The 18775-nt window shown below is 39.7% G+C and overlaps 1 protein-coding gene across 1 annotated transcript in view; it reads left to right on the top strand.

The window, feature by feature from the left end:
* The first annotated feature begins 15315 nt into the window (after positions 1 to 15315).
* Positions 15316 to 18775, top strand: part of LOC106089118 (gamma-1-syntrophin) — a 238422-nt gene continuing 234962 nt past the window's right edge. Inside the window, exon 1 of the mRNA XM_059370112.1 lies at positions 15316 to 15503. The gene's annotated coding sequence lies outside the window, so the exon portion shown is untranslated. The remainder of the gene's footprint in view (positions 15504 to 18775) is intronic.

Below are 18775 nucleotides of genomic sequence, written 5' to 3'. Positions count from 1 at the left end.
ATTTATTGATCAATCTTGTCAAAATGTTGTACAACGCTTTCATCTATGACTACCACAATACATGAGAAGTTTGCTCCAAATCGGTTTAGATTTAGTTATAGCTCCCATATATATGTTCGTTCGATTTTGAGAAATATTGCAATAAAGTTCTCATTTGTTAACGGATTCTCTCGAAATTTCGCAGAAGGGAGTTTCTTACGACTTTGGACATTATTGGTGAATTTCATAGAAATCGGTTCAGATTTAGATATCGCTGCCATTTATGTATATCGCCCGATTTTCACTCCTGGATCCACTGCAAGCACATTTATTGATCAATCTTGTCAAAATGTTGTACAACGCTTTCCTCGACGACTACCACAATATCTGAAAAGTTTTCTCGAAATCGGTTCAGATTTAGTTATAGCTCCCATATATATGTTCGTTCGATTTTCAGAAATATTGCAACAAAGTTCTCATTTGTTAACGGATTCTCTCGAAATTTGGCAGGAGGGATTTTCTTACGATTCTCGAATTTACTGGTAAATTTTAAAGAAATCGGTTCAGATTCAGATATAGCTGCCATTTATGTATATCGCCCGATTTTCACTCCTGGATCCACTGCAAGCACATTTATTGATCAATCTTCCCAAAACTTTGTACAACCCTTTTCTCAATGACTTCCACAATATCTATGGAGTTTGGTCGAAATCTGTTAAAATTTAGATATAGCTCTCATATATATGTTCGTCCGATTTTTGAGAAATATTGCAATAAAGTGCCCATTTCTCAACCGATTTTCTCGAAATTTGGCAGGAAGGATTTTCTTATGGCTCTTAATATTATTGGTGAATTTCATAGAAATCGGTTAAGATATAGATATAGCTGTCATATATGCATATCGCTCGATTTTCACTTTTAGAGCCACTGTAAGAGCATTTATTGACCAATAGTGCCAAAATTATGCAATTTTGGCATGCCCACCACAATATCTAATAAGTTTGGTCAAAATCGGTTCTGATTTGGATGTAGCTCCCATATATATGTTCGTCAGATTTTGGGTAGTTTACAGTAATACTGTGTAAACATATTGGGTTGCCCAAAAAGTAATTGCGGATTTTTCATGTAGTCGGCGTTGACAAATTTTTTCACAGCTTGTGACTCTGTAATTGCATTCTTTCTTCTGTCAGTTAGAAAAAAAGTGTAAAAAAAGTATATTTGACGAAAGTTCATTCTAACTTTTATTAAAAATACATTTACTTTCTTTTAAAAAATCCGCAATTACTTTTTGGGCAACCCAATATCAAAATTGGCTCAGAATTAGATGTAGCGCCCACTTTGACTTATGGGATAGGTGTAGGGTACTATACAGTCGGCACCGCCCGTCTTTTGCCCTTCCTTACTGGTTTTCCATTAGTTTTAGCAACATGAATAACTCATATTGACATTTCACTTAAATCCATTTAACTTGTACTTACCAATAATTTGTGCAAAACTTTTACCACGTTTTTCGAATGCATCTAAATTTTGGGGATAATATTCCAATGCTCGTACTAATGATTGTACTTTTAACACTTTTGGCCACAAGCACTATAGCATATGACATCTTTTGGGCCATGTCCAAATGGGATTCCGTGGCATACCGAGCGACAACAATATTCTCTTACTAACAACTTCTAATGATTGGGGCTGCACTGCAATAGCAACAACACTAACAACAACAGCAGCACCGACAAAATAAAAGAACACAAAAATAATTGTTAAGTGAATTTGCATGTTTTGTGTTCTGTTGAGTTGAGTTGAGTTGATCTGTTCCAAGCTAAGCTGATGAGCAGGACAATGGCGTCCATTATGTGCTGTTTATTGTTTGTCTTTTTGGCTCCAACTGACCCACAAGCCAAGACAACTACAGAGTCGTCCTAGTCATCTTCATCATCATGACAATCATCAGCAACAAACTAAAATTAAATAAACAATCATTGTAAATGTTTATAATTTGTAAACACGAACACACACACACACACATTCTAACAAAAACCCGGCAAACATGCACTGAACAAAAAAATTGAGTTTGCTTTTAACAAATGTAAAAGCAAACCTGTTGTCACTGAGTCGGATAACAACCATCATAGAGGGACAGACAGTATGGGTTCCGCAGAAATCGCTCTACGGCAGACCTAATGGCATTTTTGTCGGAACGATGGAGTCACTCTACCCACCAGTTTGGTGAAAGTAAGGTCGTGGCTCTGTATATCTCCTAGGCATATAATAGGGTCTGGCACGGTGCACTTTCATCAAAGCTTGTCGCTTTTGGAGTCGGTAATAACTTTGTTCGATTTATATCGAGCTTTTTTAGAGATCGCACCATACGATGGGGAGACAGTGACGCAGGTGTGCCACAAGGCTCTGTCCTTTCCCCTTCCCTTTTTATACCCTCCACCATAGGATGGGGGTATACTAATTTCGTCATTCTGTTTATAACGCCTCAAAATATGCTTCTCAGACCCTATAAAGTAAAATATTCTTGATCGTCAGGTTATTTTATGTCATATGGAGGCCACCGTAGCGCAGAGATTAGAATGTCCGCCTATGACGCTGTACGCCTGGGTTCGAATCCTGGCGAGACCATGAGAAAAAATTTTCAGCGGTGGTTTTTCCCTCCTAATGCTGGCAACATTTGTGAGGTACTATGCCATGTAAAACTTCTCTCCAAAGAGGTGTCGCACTGCGGCACGCCGTTCGGACTCGGTTATAAAATGGAGGCCCTTTATCATTGAGCTGGAACTTGAATCGGACTGCACTCATTGATATGTGAGAAGTTTGCCCCTGTTCCTTAGTGGAATGTTCATGGGTACAATTTGCAATTTGCATTGCATGTAATTTTAAGTCCATCTAGCCATGTCCGTCCGTCTGTCCGTCCGTCTGTCCGTCCGTCGAAAGCACGCTAACTTTCGAAAGCGTAAAGCTAGCCGCTTGAAATTTTGCACAAATACTTTTTATTAGTGTAGGTCGGTTGGGATTGTAAATGGGCCAAATCGGTCCATGTTTTGATATAGCTGCCATATAAACCGATCTTGGGTCTTGACTTCTTGAGCCTCTAGAGGGCGCAATTCTAATCCGATTTGACTGAAATTTTGCACATGGTGTTATGGTGTCACTTCCACCAACTGTGCTAAGAATGGTCGAAATCGGTGCATACCCTGATATAGCTGCCATATAAACCGATCTGGGGTCTTGGCTTTTTTAGCCTCTAGAGGGCGCAATTCTCGTCCGATTTGACTGAAATTTTGTACATAGTATTTCGGTATCACTTTCAACAACTGCGATAAGTATGGTTAAAATCGGTTCATAATCCGGTATAGCTGTCATATAAACCGATCTGGGGTCTTGACTTCTTGAGCCTCTAGAGGGCGCAATTCTCGTCCGATTTGACTGAAATTTTGCACGTAGTGTTTTGGTATTACTTTCAACAACTGCGATAAGTATGGTTCAAATCGGTTCATGTTTTGATATAGCTGCCATATAAACCGATCTGGGGTCTTGACTTTTTAAGCCTCTAGAGGGCGGAATTCTCCTCCGATTTGAATGAAATTTTGCACATAGTGTTTTGGATTCACTTTCAACAACTGTGCAAAGTATGATTTAAATCGGTTCATAATCTGGTATAACTGTCATATAAACCGATCTTGGGTCTTGACTTCTTGAGCCTGTAGAGGGCGCAATTCTCCTCCGATTTGACTGAAATTTTGCATGAGGTGTTTTGTTAAGTCTTCCAATAACTGTGCTAATTATGGCGCAAATCGGTATATAACCTGATATTGCTGCCATATAAACCGATCTGGGGTCTTGACTTTTTGAGCCTCTAGAGGGCACAATTCTCATTCGATTTGGCAGAAATTTTGTACAAAGGCTTCTCGCATGATCTTCACCATACGTGTCTTATATGGTCTGAATCGATCAATAGCTTGATACAGCTCCCATATAAACCAATCTCCCGATTTTGCCTCTTGAAACCCTAGAAGGGTCAATTCTTATCTGAATGAACTGAAATATTACACCATGAATTGTACAATGTTCTGCATTCATTTATGGTCCGAATCGCACTATAACTTGATATGGCTCCAATAGCATAACAGTTTTTGGTCAATATTCTTTGTTTGCCTAAAAAGAAATACCGCGCATAGAAGTAGACACATGCGATCCATGGTGGTGGGTATATAAGATTCGGCCCGGTCGAACTTAACATGCTCTTATTTGTTCTTATTTTCATTGACGATCTATTGGGTCAAACTTCGAATCCAGTCTACTCATTTGCCGATGACAGTAGGCTGTGTCATTCCTATTCATTCGACCATAGGCCCAGTCTTCAAGAATATGTGGACAGGAGGCGCATTATGGATGATAAGCTCTCCCAAGATTTGTTGGTCATTTCCGAGTGGGGTAGAATGAACAGAGTAGACTTTAACGCACAGGTGTTTCTTGTCGATTCACAGACCCACTTCAATCGTCGACGGTATAGATATTGAACAGTCAAATGCTCTTGATGTTCTGAGCATGAAGATACAATGTGATGTCCGCTGGTCAAAACACATATTCGAAGTGTCGAAAGAAACATTCAAGTGTTTGGGCTTTCTTAAGCGTTGCAAGAAATATTTCACCTCTTCTGATCTTCTCAATATCTATACTACCTACATCAGGCCGAGGATGGAATATAACTCTCTTATATGGGCAGGAGCTCCAAAATCATCCTCAAACTACTTGATCGGTTTCAACGGAGAGCGATGGTGTTAATTGGGGACAGTAGGATATCTAACTCTATTGCTTCTCTTGAACATCCTCGGAATATGGGTAGCGTTCTAGTGCTCTATCGTTATTTTCATGGCGTGTGTTCCAAGGATATTTCTCTCCTTATCCCTGACATTAGGATGTTCACCAAGAATACTAGACTTGCCAGGAAGTCACATCCATTTGTAATCGATTCGCCAGTCGATCAAACCATGCATTATCGAGAAAATTCATTTTTCGCCCGAACCATTTGTATGTGGAATCGACTTCCGGCTAATGTCTTTCCCACCGACATTGACGTTCAGAAATTTAAGACTAACATCAATAAACACTACTCCCTCTTTCCCCCCTTTCCTCCAACCCTTAACTTCCCTAATTGCCAACGCAATGCACTGCATATATGGGGGACATCCCCTGCGTTTTGGTTACGTGAAAAAAAAGAAGAAAGACTTCTCCCAATGAGAGCTATCCTATTCCAGTTTAAGCTCAATAAAGAAAGAGGCTACTTTTCGAAGCCGAGTTTTGATGGAATGTGCTTATCAAAGCCATATTTTTCTGATTTTATTCAGATTGCTGAACTTCTATCTATGGGGTTGTTTTATATTCCGCATTCTTGGCTTCAGAGGCATTTCGACACTTCAAGAAACCCATGGTACACATGTGATCCTTGGAGGAGACTTTGTAAGGATTTCATGGTCTAAAACTATTAGCAGACGTCTTTCAGACTTTTTACTTCAAAAAATTCTTCTTTTTTTCTCAAAGTACTAACACTTGCTTGGGCCAAGAATACATGCAAAAATTCATCATTGCAATTAGAATGCAATTCAGTGTTCTTGTTTGCTCTTTCAATTTAATTTACACTTACTAGATCTATGTGCGAGTCCTTGTATGCACTAGTCCTGTTTTTTTTTTTTTTTTTTTTTGGGAGAGAAAAATGTTTAAATAATTATGCCTGTTGTTGTGCTTAAACATCCTTAATTTGACATAAAACATAACATCGACATGAAGAACGCAGTTGCTATACAACCGCTTTAACATTCACTAAAACTTGCAAATGAGTCATAAGTCCAGCAACGGAATGTATGTTAGGTCATACAAATATTTGGTACAATGTTCTGTACATACTCGAATGTAATTACAAGGTTAAACTTTCCAAGACTGTGACTAAACAAGACGCACTTAGTGTTTACTCAAGTGGCAATGGAATTAATACTTAATCCTTATACTCAGAGCTTAATAGGAATTAAAAGTCAATGCAATTGTGGGACCCACCATCATGAATTCTGCTAAGAACACAAAATGATCTAAGTAGTAGCATAATTTTAATCTACGTACCAAATATCTGTTTGAGCGACATTGGATAACATGTGCTGTTTCTAGGGCCTCTAGACGTCAAATCTAGATATCGGTGTATATGGGAGCTATACGAGGGCGGTTCGGAAACTTCCTCTTAGCCTATCAATGAGAGAGAATAGTTAGTTTTTCAAAAATATTTTTATTTCTCAATACAATCTCCTGAAACTTCAATACACTTAGTCCAACGCTTATCTAGCAATTCTATCCCTTGTTTAAAATAGTTTTCCTCAAGGTCTTCAAAATAGTGGTTAACAACTGTATTCGCATTTCCATTTGAGGTAAATCGCTTGCCAGCAGGGAATTTTTTAATATTTGGGAACAGGTAAAAGTCACTGGGAGCTACATCAGGAGAATATGGTGGGTGGTCAAATATTTAAGGGTACCAAAACTACCCTTTCCCAAGGAAAAGCGCTCTAAAGATACTCATTCAGAAGGGAAATGGTATTACAATCCGCTTTCCAAGGGATAGGGTATTAAACTACCCTTCCCCATGGGAAAGGGTATCAAAACTACCCTTTCCGAAGGGAAAAGGAACTAAAATTACCCTTCTCCAAGGGAACGATTAGTAAAACTACCCTTCCCCAAGGCAAAGGGTATTAAAACTACCAATACTAACCTTTCCCAAGGGAAGGGGTACTAAAACCACACTTCCCCAAGGTAAAGGATACTAAAACTACTCTTCCCCATGGGAAGGGGTACTAAAACTATCCTTCACCAATTTAAAGGATACCAAAGCTACAAGGAAATGGTAACAAATCTACCCTTCCCCAAGGAAAGGGTACTTAAACTACCCTTCCCCATGGGAAAGGGGAACCAAAATTACCCTTCCCCATGGGAAAGGGTACCAAAACTATACTTTCCGAAGGGAAAAGTTACCAAAACTATCCTTCCCCAAGGGAAAGGGTACTATAACTACCCTTCCCCAAGGTAAAGGGTACTGAAACTGCCCTTTTCCAAGGAAAAGGTTACTAAAAGTACCCTATTCCAAGGAAAAGGGTAGTAAAACTACCCTTCCCCAAGGTAAGGGGTAGTAAAACTACCCTTCCCCAAGGAAAGAGTTACTAAAACTATCCCTCCCCAAGGCAAAGGGTATTAAAAATATTTTTTTCCAAGGGACAGAGTAATAAAACTACTCTTCCCCAAGAGAAAGGATACTAAAACTCCCTCCTCCTCCCCAAGGGAAGGGGTACTAAAACTACCCTTCAGCAATTTAACGGATACCAAAACTACAAGGAAACGGTAACAAACTACCCTTCCGGAAGGAAAGGGTACTTAAACTACCCTTCCCCATGGGAAAGGGTACCAAAACTACCCTTCCCCATGGGAAAGAGTACCAAAACTACCCTTTCCGAAGGGAAAAGTTACCAAAAGTATCCTTCCCCAAGGGAAAGGTTACTATAACTACCCTTCCCAAAGGTAAAGGATACTAAAACTGCCATTTTCCAAAGAAAAGGGTACTAAAACTACACTATTCTAAGGAGAAGGGTAGTAAAACTACCCTTCCCCAAGGTAAGGGGTACTAAAACTACCCTTATCCAAGGGAAAGCGTATTGAAACTATCCTGCCCCAAGGGAAGGGTAATAAAACTACCCTTCCCCAAGGGAAAGGGTACTAAAACTTCTCTTCCCCAAGGGAAGGGTTACTAAAACTACTCTTCCCCAAGGGAAGGGTTACTAAAACTATCCCTCTTCAAGGCACAGGGTATTAAAACTATTTTTCCCCAAGGGGCAGAGTAATAAAACTACCCTTCCCCAAGAGATCGGATACTAAAACTACTCCTCCCCGAGGGAAGGGCTACTAACCTTCACCAATTTAAATGATACCAAAACTTCAAGGAAAGGGTAACAAACCTACCCTTCCCCATGGAAAAGGGTACCAAAACTACCCTTCCCCAAGGAGAAGGGTAGTATAACTACCCTTCCCCAAGTTAAAGGATACTAAAACTGCCCTTTTCCAAGGAAAAGGGTACCAAAACTACCCTATTCTAAGGAAAAGGGTAGTAAAATTACCCTTCCCCAAAGAATGGGGTACTAAAACTACCCTCCTCCAAGGGAAAGCGTATTAAAACTATCCTTCCCTAAGGGAAAGAGTAATAAAACTACCCTATCCCAAGGGAAAGGGTACTAAAACTACCCTTTCCCAAGAGAAAGGGTATTAAAAACTATCTTTTCCCAAAGGAAAGGGTACTAAAACTACCCTTACCCAAGGTAAAGGCTACTAAAACAATCCTTTTCCAAGGCAAAGGGTACTAAATCTACTCTACCCCAAAGGAAGGGGTACTAAAACTACCATTACCCAAGAAAAAGGGTATCAAAACTACCCTTCGCCAATTGAAAGCGAACTAAAGCTAAAGTGTCCCAGGGGGAAGAATACTAAAACTACCCTTTCCCAAGGGGAAAAGCACTAAAACTGACCTTTCAAAAAAGAATGGTACTAAAACTACCCTTTACGAAGAGAAAGGTTATTAAAGCCAACATTTCCTAAGAGAAAGGATTCTAAACCTAGCATTTCCTACGGGAAACGGTTCTAAAACCATTCTTTCCGAAGGGAAAGATATCAAAACTACTCTTTCCCAAAGGAATGAGTACTGAAACTACCCTACTACCCATCAAGAAGGGAAAGGGTACTAAAGCTTCCATTTCCTGAAGGAAAGGGTACTAAAGCTTTCCTGAAGGAAATAGTACTGAAGCTATCATTTTCTGAGGGAGCTACCATTTTCCGAGGGAAAACTAAAAGTACCCTTTCCGAAGGGAAACTACCATTTTTCAAGGGAAAGGGGTTTGAAGCTACAATTTCTTAATGGAAAAAGTGCTAAAACAATTCATCAAGTAGGGAAAGGTTATTAAAACTAACCTTTCCCAAGGCAAAGGTAAGCTACCATTTCCGAAGAGAAAGGGTACAAAAACTACCCTTTCCCAAGGGTACTAAGGCTACCCTTTCCCAAGGGAAAGGGTATTAAAACTACACTTTCTCATGGGAAAGGTTACTAAAACAACACTTTCTCAGGGGAAATGGTACTGAAACTACGCTTTTTCAAGGAAAAGGCTACTGAAGCTACACTTAGTTTGTTGAAAAGGTACTAAAGCTTTCGTTAAAGAAGGGAAATGTTATTAAAAATAATCTTTCCCAAGGGAGAGGGTACTACAGCTACCATTTCCTGAAGGAAAGGGTATTGAAGCTACCATTTCCTGAGGGAAAGGGTACTAAAAGTACTCTTTTCGAAGGGAAACTACCCTTTTCAAGTGAAAGGGTATTGAAGCTACACTTTCTTAGGGGGAAAAGTGCTAAAACTATTCTTCAAGTAGTGGAAGGGTATTAAAGCTACCGTTTCTGAGGGAATGGGTACTAAAATTACCCTTTCTAAATGGAAAAGGTATTAAACTACCCTATTCCTAACTATGAAATCTTACTAAAACTTCTCTTTCCCATGGAAACGGTGACTTAAACTTCCCTTTCAGAAAGGAAACAAACTAAAAAAAACTGTATTAAAACTACCCTTTCAAAATCGGAAGGGTACTAAAACTACCCTTTAAGAAGGGAAAGGGAACTAAAGCTACCACTTCCTACACCTTTTTGTCGAATGTTGACCAGATCGGGCCATATTTGGATATAGCTGCCATATAGACCTAACTCCCGATATTGAGAGTTCAGCCCATAAAAGGAGCAGCCCGATTACGCTAAAATTTTGCACAGTTAAGTTTGCCACATCCCTATAACTATTTGTTGAATATGATCCAATTCCGACCATATTTGGATATAGCTGCCATATTAACCGTTCTCTCGATATAGCGTGTTTGGCTGCAAAAAGGAGCATTTTCATCCGATTTCGATGAAATTTGGTGCAGTTAGTTCTGGTTGACCCTACACCTTTTTTTGAATGTTGTCCAGATCTGACAATTTTTGGATATAGCTGCCATATAGACCGATTTCCCAATATAGAGCTTGAAGCCCATAAGACGAGCGTTTTTTATCCGACCTCGATAATATTTGACACCTTGAGTTCTGGTGGACCCTTACCCTTTTTGTTGCATCTTGTCCAGATCGGATCATATTTGGATTTAGCTGCCATATATACCGATCTTCCGATGTAGAGTGTTCAGCTCATAAAAGGAACCTTTTTTCATCCGATTTCGAATAAATTTGCAGTTTGGTAGACTTCTACACCTTTTTGTTGAATGTTGTTCAGATTGGACCATATTTGGATATAGCTGTCATATATTTCCCGATATAGAGTGTTGATTTGGCCCCCAGTTCTTTGATTTCAGGTACGATGCAATGAGATGCAAATCGATTTCTGACATTCTATCGAATTAGGTGAAATTTCGAATATTTATGTATACCTACTCTGAATGTAGCCATCAAAGAGCATAGAAATAACAGAGAAATTTTATTTCTCTCAAAATTTGACACCAAATGTCAAACAAAGAGCATAAAAATAACGGAGAAGTTTATTACCGCTCAAAATTTTACACCAAATGTCAAGCTTATAGTTGTTGTTAATTATTTTATTTATGTTCAAAGCAAGCAGCTCTGCCAAAACAAATAAAAAATCAAATTTACAACAAAAAGAAAAGAAATAAAGCAAAGAAAGATGCACATATGGGAAGCTAGGACTGCCGAAACAATATATACATACATACATATGTATAGACTATAGAAAATGCAAACAACATAAACATCACGCCATTGAGAGCAGAATTGTAATTGCGGCATGTTCCTAGATAATTCTCATTTATTGATGTTCACAAGCGCCTCCAACAGATCAATGCGCGAACTTCATACTCTTTATCTATACATAATTTATCTAAGTTGCCATCTGGAGTAGAGCCCTCTTAACTATTGCTGTTAAACGAAGCACAGACATAAACCTGATATTGGGGAAACACCCTGTTGTTGGGATACCAAAGAACACCACCTTAGTTACTTATTATTAATTCGTTAAGTTTTGCATACAACCGATTGTGATGAATGTTGAACACTGAGAGGCGCTTTCTCATTTTGCATTAATTTTAATAATATACACATCTTCAATGGCAATTGTTGTCAACATTTAATGTCACTTCTTTTAATTAGGTCTCGAATCAAAATGGTTGTATGTTTTTAAGAGGAACATACAGCGTCTGCATACAACATCAATGACTAAACACCAGAGATAAAACACATTAACGCCATGCCATGTCGTTCGTTCTTTTGTTTTGAGCTTTTTATAGAACTTAAAAGTTTAATAAGATATGGCAACATTCTTTTAACATTTTGTTTCTATAAAACTTTTTCATTTCAATGAATATGTTGTTAAGATTTAATAATATTTTTTTTTTTGGATTCCATGCAGGATTATACATTAAAATTTCAAACAAAACAATTTTTGACAAAATTTTCTATAGGTTAGGTTAGGTTGAATGGGTTGCCCACCAAAGGTGAGTTCTCTCAAAGGCCAGTTTGGCCCATTGTGGTACTTTTGAGAGAGAAAGGGAAGGAAAAGAAAATGTGAGACCTCGTACTAGATGTTATACATAAATAAGAGAAAAAGACAGGAGGAGTGGAGAAACCCGAGCGGGAGGTGAAGAGCCGCCCGTCCCCACGGACGAACGGATGTACCTACGCCGGAGCTTGTGGCACCCATCACTCGGGACCATCCTGTTCCCTCTGCAAATCTCAGGAAAGGTACTTTTGCAAGTTCACCAAAATCACAGATGATACGGCTTCCCAGAAAAGAGAGAGGAACAGACCCGAACAGGAACACAGCAAGTGATCAATAGTCTCCTCCTTATCCTCATCGAGGCAACTCCTACAGAAGTCATTGTGCGGTATCCTCATGCGCGCCGTCATGCGGCCTATTGCACAATGTCCGGTTATGATCCCTGTCATAGTACTCATCGACCTCTTTTCGAACGCCAGCAACTCCCTCGTCCTCCTTCGGTCGATGACCGGCCATAGCGCCTTTGCAGTCCGGCAACCATCTACCGTCTCCCACCTCGCCACCGACGCTGCCCTGGCCATTCCATCTACTGTATTCAGTAGCTCGACGAATGCCACGTAGTCAAGGCCGATGATTGGTCCGCCCGGCGCAGACGAACCCCTCCTGGAGCACTCATGCGCCCCCTCTTGGCCCGGAGCCTATCCAGGGATTCCAAACAGTCCTCCACGCATCTCGACCTCACCATCCTCGACCCCAAGGCCTTGAACGCCACCATACTACCCACATAAATTCTGAGTTTCGAGGTCGGTAAGCCCCATACCAGAATTTCTCTTGCTGCCACTGCAATGGCACAGACTTCTGCCAAAAAGACCGTACACTCGTCCGGCAGTCTCAGAGACATACTGATATTGAGTGCATCAGTGTAGACCCCCAATACAGTCCCCGACTCCATCTTGTAGCCATCTGTGTAGATCGAGGTCTCATCCTCCTCAAGTTCACCATGCGCCCTCCATTCACCCTCTCAGGAAAATGAATAGCGAATGTCCTCACTACAGGTAGTCGGAGATCCTCCTCAGTCTACCCTCCGTATCCATAACACCCAGAATCGAACTGTGGCCGCAACCATCCACCTTCAGCATGCCGAGCTCTCTCAGCCTAAGCGCGAACTTGACGGGGCAGTTCCAAATATAGGCCCCACAGGGCTGCATATTCAGCATCGCCTCTAGGCCTGCATGCGGTGTGGATCTCAGCGCCCCTGTGATCCCGACGCAGGCCAACCTCTGGACCTCCTCGACATCTCAATACAGCCCAGATTTGGATATAGCTGCCACAAATACCGATCTTCTAATTTAAGGTTTTAGGCCCATAAAAGGTGAGATTATTAACCAATTTTGCTGATTTTAGGCACAATGACTTCCGTAAGGCCCCTCGCCATTCGCGCCGAGTATTCGCTGCCATTTAGACCGATCTCTCTATTTAAGGTCTTGGGCCCTTAATATACGAATTTATCGTCCAATTTATCGGACAGCTAGTTGCATGAGGCCACTCAATATCACAGTTCAATACGGCCTAGACCGATCCAGATTTGAATGTAGCTGCCATATAGACAGATATCCCAATTTACCATAACAGCACGATTATTATTCGATTTCGCTGAAATTTGACACAGTGGGCTCTTCCACATTCGTGTTCAATATGGCCCAGATCGTCCTATATTTAGTTGTAGCTGTCATATACACCCATCTCCGATTTAAGGTCTTGGACCTATATAGGGTGCATTTATTTTCCGATTTCACTGATTCTGCTTTCGTAGAGCGTTCATTTGAAAGCCACACAAAGTCAAAAATTTATTTTAATCAGTGACACAGAGAGAAAAGTTGATTTATATTCGTTTTAATAGGTTTTATTTAGTAAGTAGTACATAAGGACTTAGGACTTAAGGTCTGGTCGGGAATCAGCAGGATGACTATGTTAATCCCGAAGTCGTGATTCACTCAAGGCGTGGGAAACGCCCGAGGTATATGGCAAATAAAAATATCTTAACAGTTTTAAGTTATTTTCTCTTTAATTTTTGTTTGTATTAATATTCAATTTTTTAACTAATTTTTCTTCAATGATGTTTCAAATAACGGTTTTCTTTATACATCCCGCTTTTAAACATACTTGTGCATTCCTTTCATTTGAGTTGAATTTGGTTTTGTTTGTCCCTCAGCTGTTGCAAACTCACCTCATTAATTTGTTCAACTTAACGATAACAGCGCCACCTTGAGATTCTCTCACACACTAGGCCACAATTATCTTTAGCTCGTTTATCTCGAACACTGTAATGGCAGTGTTTTCACTGAGCCAGCCTGTTTGAGAGAATGTGTGTGTGTTTGTGTGAATGCTTCGCTGCAGCAACACAAACAACAATTGACAGCTACCCCAAAACAAGCACAACAACAAGAAAAACAACCACTAGACCAAACTGTCAAACATACACAACATATTCCTGCATAAAAATCAGTTCATTCGTGGACTGCAAGAGCAATACATGTCGGTTACGGGAAATCGCAAGCAAAGCGTTTAACAAACGTTCGGTCGAAAGGGTATCTATATTTTATTTAGAATATTAAGTGAATTTTGTTAAAAGCAAAGGATTTGTTTTAAAATAAAGTTTGTGGTGTTACAATAATCAATTAAATTCAAAGAATATTTAACAAAAAGTGTTGGGCAAAGTGCACAACAAGAAATTTTTTCCACTCGGTGTTAGTGATTGTGCGACTATCGAACGACCCCCTTATGAAGTTAGTTGGGGAAGTTATATCACTTTTGGTCATTGATTAAATTGTGGTCACCAAAGGGTGCGGTGCTAAAACAAAAAGTAAAATATATGAAAAAAACGTATATATTCGTGTAACTCAAATTGTTGTTGCATTGCCTTTAGAGCAACAAAGTGAAGTAAAGGCACTTAAATTGCTAGTAAATAACAAAAAAAAAATTGGAATAAAATACCACAACATTTGTCTCATAACGGAAATTGGGAGCAAAATATTGAGGTACTCCTTGTGCATATACCAAAACCACCAGCAACGTTCACACACACACACACACACACACACACACACACACTCGTACAACGCACACTCACCCCCTTTCAACGCACTTCAAACGGTAGCCATGAAAAACAGCCATTATAGGAGAGCATTAAAAGAAGAGCTGAAGCATTGCAATTGTGAGTGAAGATTTTGTTGTGTGCTCCCCCCTCAGACTCCCACAAGCACGTATTCACTAGTGACAGCTGATTTCATGGGGAAGAATCAAAAGTAAACCTCTTGTGCGTAAATAAACCATACAAACCTTAACTGGGAGCACTTAAAAGAGAGAGTGAGAGCGAGAGAGTAAAATTGGTAGCAGGAAACTCCTTTTTAAAACTCAGTGTGGTATAGAAGAAAAACAAAAAAAAAAAAAAAAAACAGAGCGATTACAGCTGTGAAGAGGGAAGAGTAGATGCGTATGTAAATCGAGCAAAGTAAAAATTTCACGTTTTGCAAATTTGTGTATTTTTTTTCTGTACCCCCCACAACAGACTCCTCTCTCTCTTAAGAGAAAACAAAAATAATATACAAAAAACGCGGGACTTCGTGTTAAACATTTGTCTATAGGAATTTCGTGTTATTACAAAGTAAACTTTCATTAAACTGCGTTGTGACCATTGTGCGACGGCACAAAGGAAAACAAAAACCAACCCCAACAACAATAAAAAAAAATCATATACTGGCTGGTTTTGTTTTTTTTTTTTTTGTTCGATGGCATGCAAAGGGGGAATTTATTGAATTTCCCTTAAACAAAAACAATTTCCAGCAACACCCATTCCACGCCACAGGTGCCACCACCATTACCACCTCTACTGGAGTTTCTTGGCACTACACACAAGAATAAGCCAGCAGCATAAGAAAAACTACCTGCCGAGTACGTTTGAAAGGTGAGTACAGGTATAAAAAGAAGAACAAGAAAAATACACATTAAAGCTGTAAGCATGAAATTTTGCATTGTTTTCAATTCTTTCCCCTCCCCCTGCTTTACTACAAAAAAAAAAACCCCAACACAACTCTTAACCTACACCAATACATAGCGAACTGAACGGAGCATTCTAGCACAGACATTGCCATTGCCCCTTTCTGCTAGTTGCTTAAGTTAGGGAAAACCCATTCGTATTGAAGTTGTTGATTGTTATGGGTGTGTGTGTGTGTCTATGTGCTTGTGTGGGTGTTTATTTTTGTATGGATGGGCTTTTTATGTTGCCGTTGCTGCAACATGGCCTCTTGACATTGAAAACAACTGATTGTTGCATTGGTGTGGAAAAACCACTTAATTTCCCCCGGTTTTTCCACGTTTGTTTTTAGCCATTAAGGCCATCTGAATGATATTTCATGTTGGGTATTTTAGCTTGTAGTGAGATTTTAATCAATGATAATGACATTTAAAACAATTTTTAATAAAAGGGAAACATTTGTCTATTGTGTCGGATATACGGGGGGATAAGGCCATTTACTTGTGAGAGGGCAAGGTGGGTTTGAGTATCGCCTAGTATAAAAAAATATTTTTTTCTTAGTAAAGGTTATACACTGAGAGAAAAATGGCGGTACTTTGCCAATACCGCCTGGTATTATTTTGTTCGCGCATTGGCAAAGATTTTTAATACCATTTGGTATCAATTCAATACCAGATAAAGGAAGCTATTAGGAATTGGAGGCGTCACATTACTTATAATATTGTCGCCCTTATAAAATATTCGTTAAACAAATAAATAAAATGTTTTAATATAGTTTGAGTGCGTAAAAACCTGTTCGAATAAAGACCTGTTCACCGAAAGCGGTGAAAATCGAAGTTGTACAAATTATAAGGGCATTCTACATCTAAAACATGATAGTCCACTGTTTGGAAAATGGTGCTGTGTTGGTGTATTCATATGAAAACCACTTCTGGGAATCGATGGAGAAGGAAGCAATTGCTGAATACAAAGAATTGAGGTTGGTCACGGTGTAGCATTATGTTTTGTTATATTTAGCATAAATAATCGAAGTAAAATTAGATTAAAATTATTTTCAATGGTTTCTTTGGGTTCATTAGGGGTAGAATAGTTATTAATGGTTTGGTACTAATACCAATAACGGTCTGGTGCTAAAACCGATAACAGATTGGTATTAAAACCAATACCAGTTCGGTAATAATAATAAGTACAAACGGTACTAATCATTTTATTTCATACATAACGTTTTGGTATTAAATCCAATAACGGTCTGGTGTTAAAACCGGTAACATATTGGTATTGAAGCCTATACCAGTTCGGTAATAAGGCTAGTACTAAACGGTACTAATTATTTTATTTCATCCATACCATTTTAGTTCATCCATACCATCCGGTATTTTGTACCAAACGGTGCTCATTGCAATACCGTATGGTACTGAAAAGAGTACGTTTGACATCAACATTTCTCTGGGTGTACCTTCTTGGACCAGGACGGTTAGTTCATGAACAGTCTTTGAATAAAAGAAGGATTACACCATCCGCATCGTTTGAATGCCGGGCCATAGTGGAATAAGGAGGATCGAAAGGGCAAGCGATTTGGTTGTGAATGCCAGAAAACCGAATCCATTTGTGAATCCAAAGCCGTTTAGGGCAAGGTTTGATGTAAGGACATGGGCGACAAATGCGTTTGAACTAATCATTTTATTTCATCCATAACGTTTTGGTACTAAAACCAATAACGGTCTGTTGCTAAAATCGATAACAGAGTGGTATTAAAACCAATACCTGTTCGGTAATAAGGCTAGTACCAAAAGGTATTAATCATTTTATTTCATCCATACCATCCGGTATTGTTTTTGTAACAAACGGTGTTGCTTTACTATCAATACCGTATGGTACTGAAATGAAAACGTTTGGCATCATAATTTCTCTGGGTGTACCCTCATGGACCAGGAAGGTTAGGTCATGAACAGTCTTCGAATAAAAGAAGGATGGCACCATCCGCATTGTTTGAATGTGGGGCCATAGCGGAGTGAGGAGGATCGAAAGGACAAACGATTTGCTTGTGTATGCCAAAAAACTGAATCCATTTCTGAATCCAAAGTCTTTTAGGGCGAGGTTTGAGTTAAGGACGTGGCCGTCAAACGCCCTTGCAGCAATGTGGGACACTGAAACGGCTGATAGGAAGACGAAAATCCTTTGGGAAGATTCGGATTGCTAGAAGACGAGCCTTATATTGAAAAGAAGTAAGAAAAGACAAAAGTCAGGCGGGGCCGACTATGTAATACCCTACACCAAGTCTACGGCAGAATCTAATATACCCTCCACCATGGATCGCATTTGTCGAGATCTATGCGCAGTGTCTCTTTTTAGGCAAACAAAAAATATTGAATAAGACTATGCTATTGTGTAATATATCAGTTCATTCGGATAAGAATTGCGCCTTGTAGGGGCTCAAGAAGCAAAATCGGGAGATCGGTTTATATGGGAGCTGTATCAAGCTATTGATCGATTCGGACCTTTTAAGACACGTATGTCGAAGGTCATGAGAGAAGCCGTTGTTCAAAATTTCTTCCAAATCGTATGAGAAATGCGCCCTCTAGAGGCTCAATAAGTCAAGATCCCAGATCAGATTTATATGGCAGCTATATCAGGTTATGTACCGAATTGCGCCATACTTAGTACATTTGTTGGAAGTCATAACAAAACATCTCATGCAAAATTTCAGCCAAATCGGATGAGAATTGCGCCCTCTAGAAGCTCAAGAAGTCAAGACCCAAGATCGGTTTATACGGCAGCTATAACAGATTATGAACCGATTTGAATCATACTTAACACAGTTATTGCAAAAGATACCAAAATACTACGTGCAAAATTTCTCTAAAGGCTCAAGAAGTCAAGACCCAAGATCGGTTTATATGGTAGCTATATCATCTCCTACCCTACAAACTTCTACCATGCACTGTGTCTAGCGAGACGTCAGAGATCTGACGGTGCAATAAACAATAAGGCCTTCTTTCAGCAGTCCGAGGTGATGCTTTCTAAGCTTCAGGATACGTGTTGTCCATTGAGCCAATGCCACCCTGCAACCCACATCCCCAGCCCATCCCTCCTTTCTGCGGTTATCGTAAAAAGCATGCACCCCACCAAGATTTTCGCACTGGTGAGGACTCAGTGCGCAGATCATACAGCGGTTCTTTCCTGTCCTGCCATAAGGGGATGGG

This window comes from Stomoxys calcitrans, chromosome 5 (genome assembly GCF_963082655.1).
Source record: "Stomoxys calcitrans chromosome 5, idStoCalc2.1, whole genome shotgun sequence".
Taxonomy (NCBI): Eukaryota; Metazoa; Arthropoda; class Insecta; order Diptera; family Muscidae; genus Stomoxys; species Stomoxys calcitrans.
The sequence above is the reverse complement of the archived record's forward strand: the minus strand, read 5'-3'. Positions and strand labels throughout refer to the sequence as shown.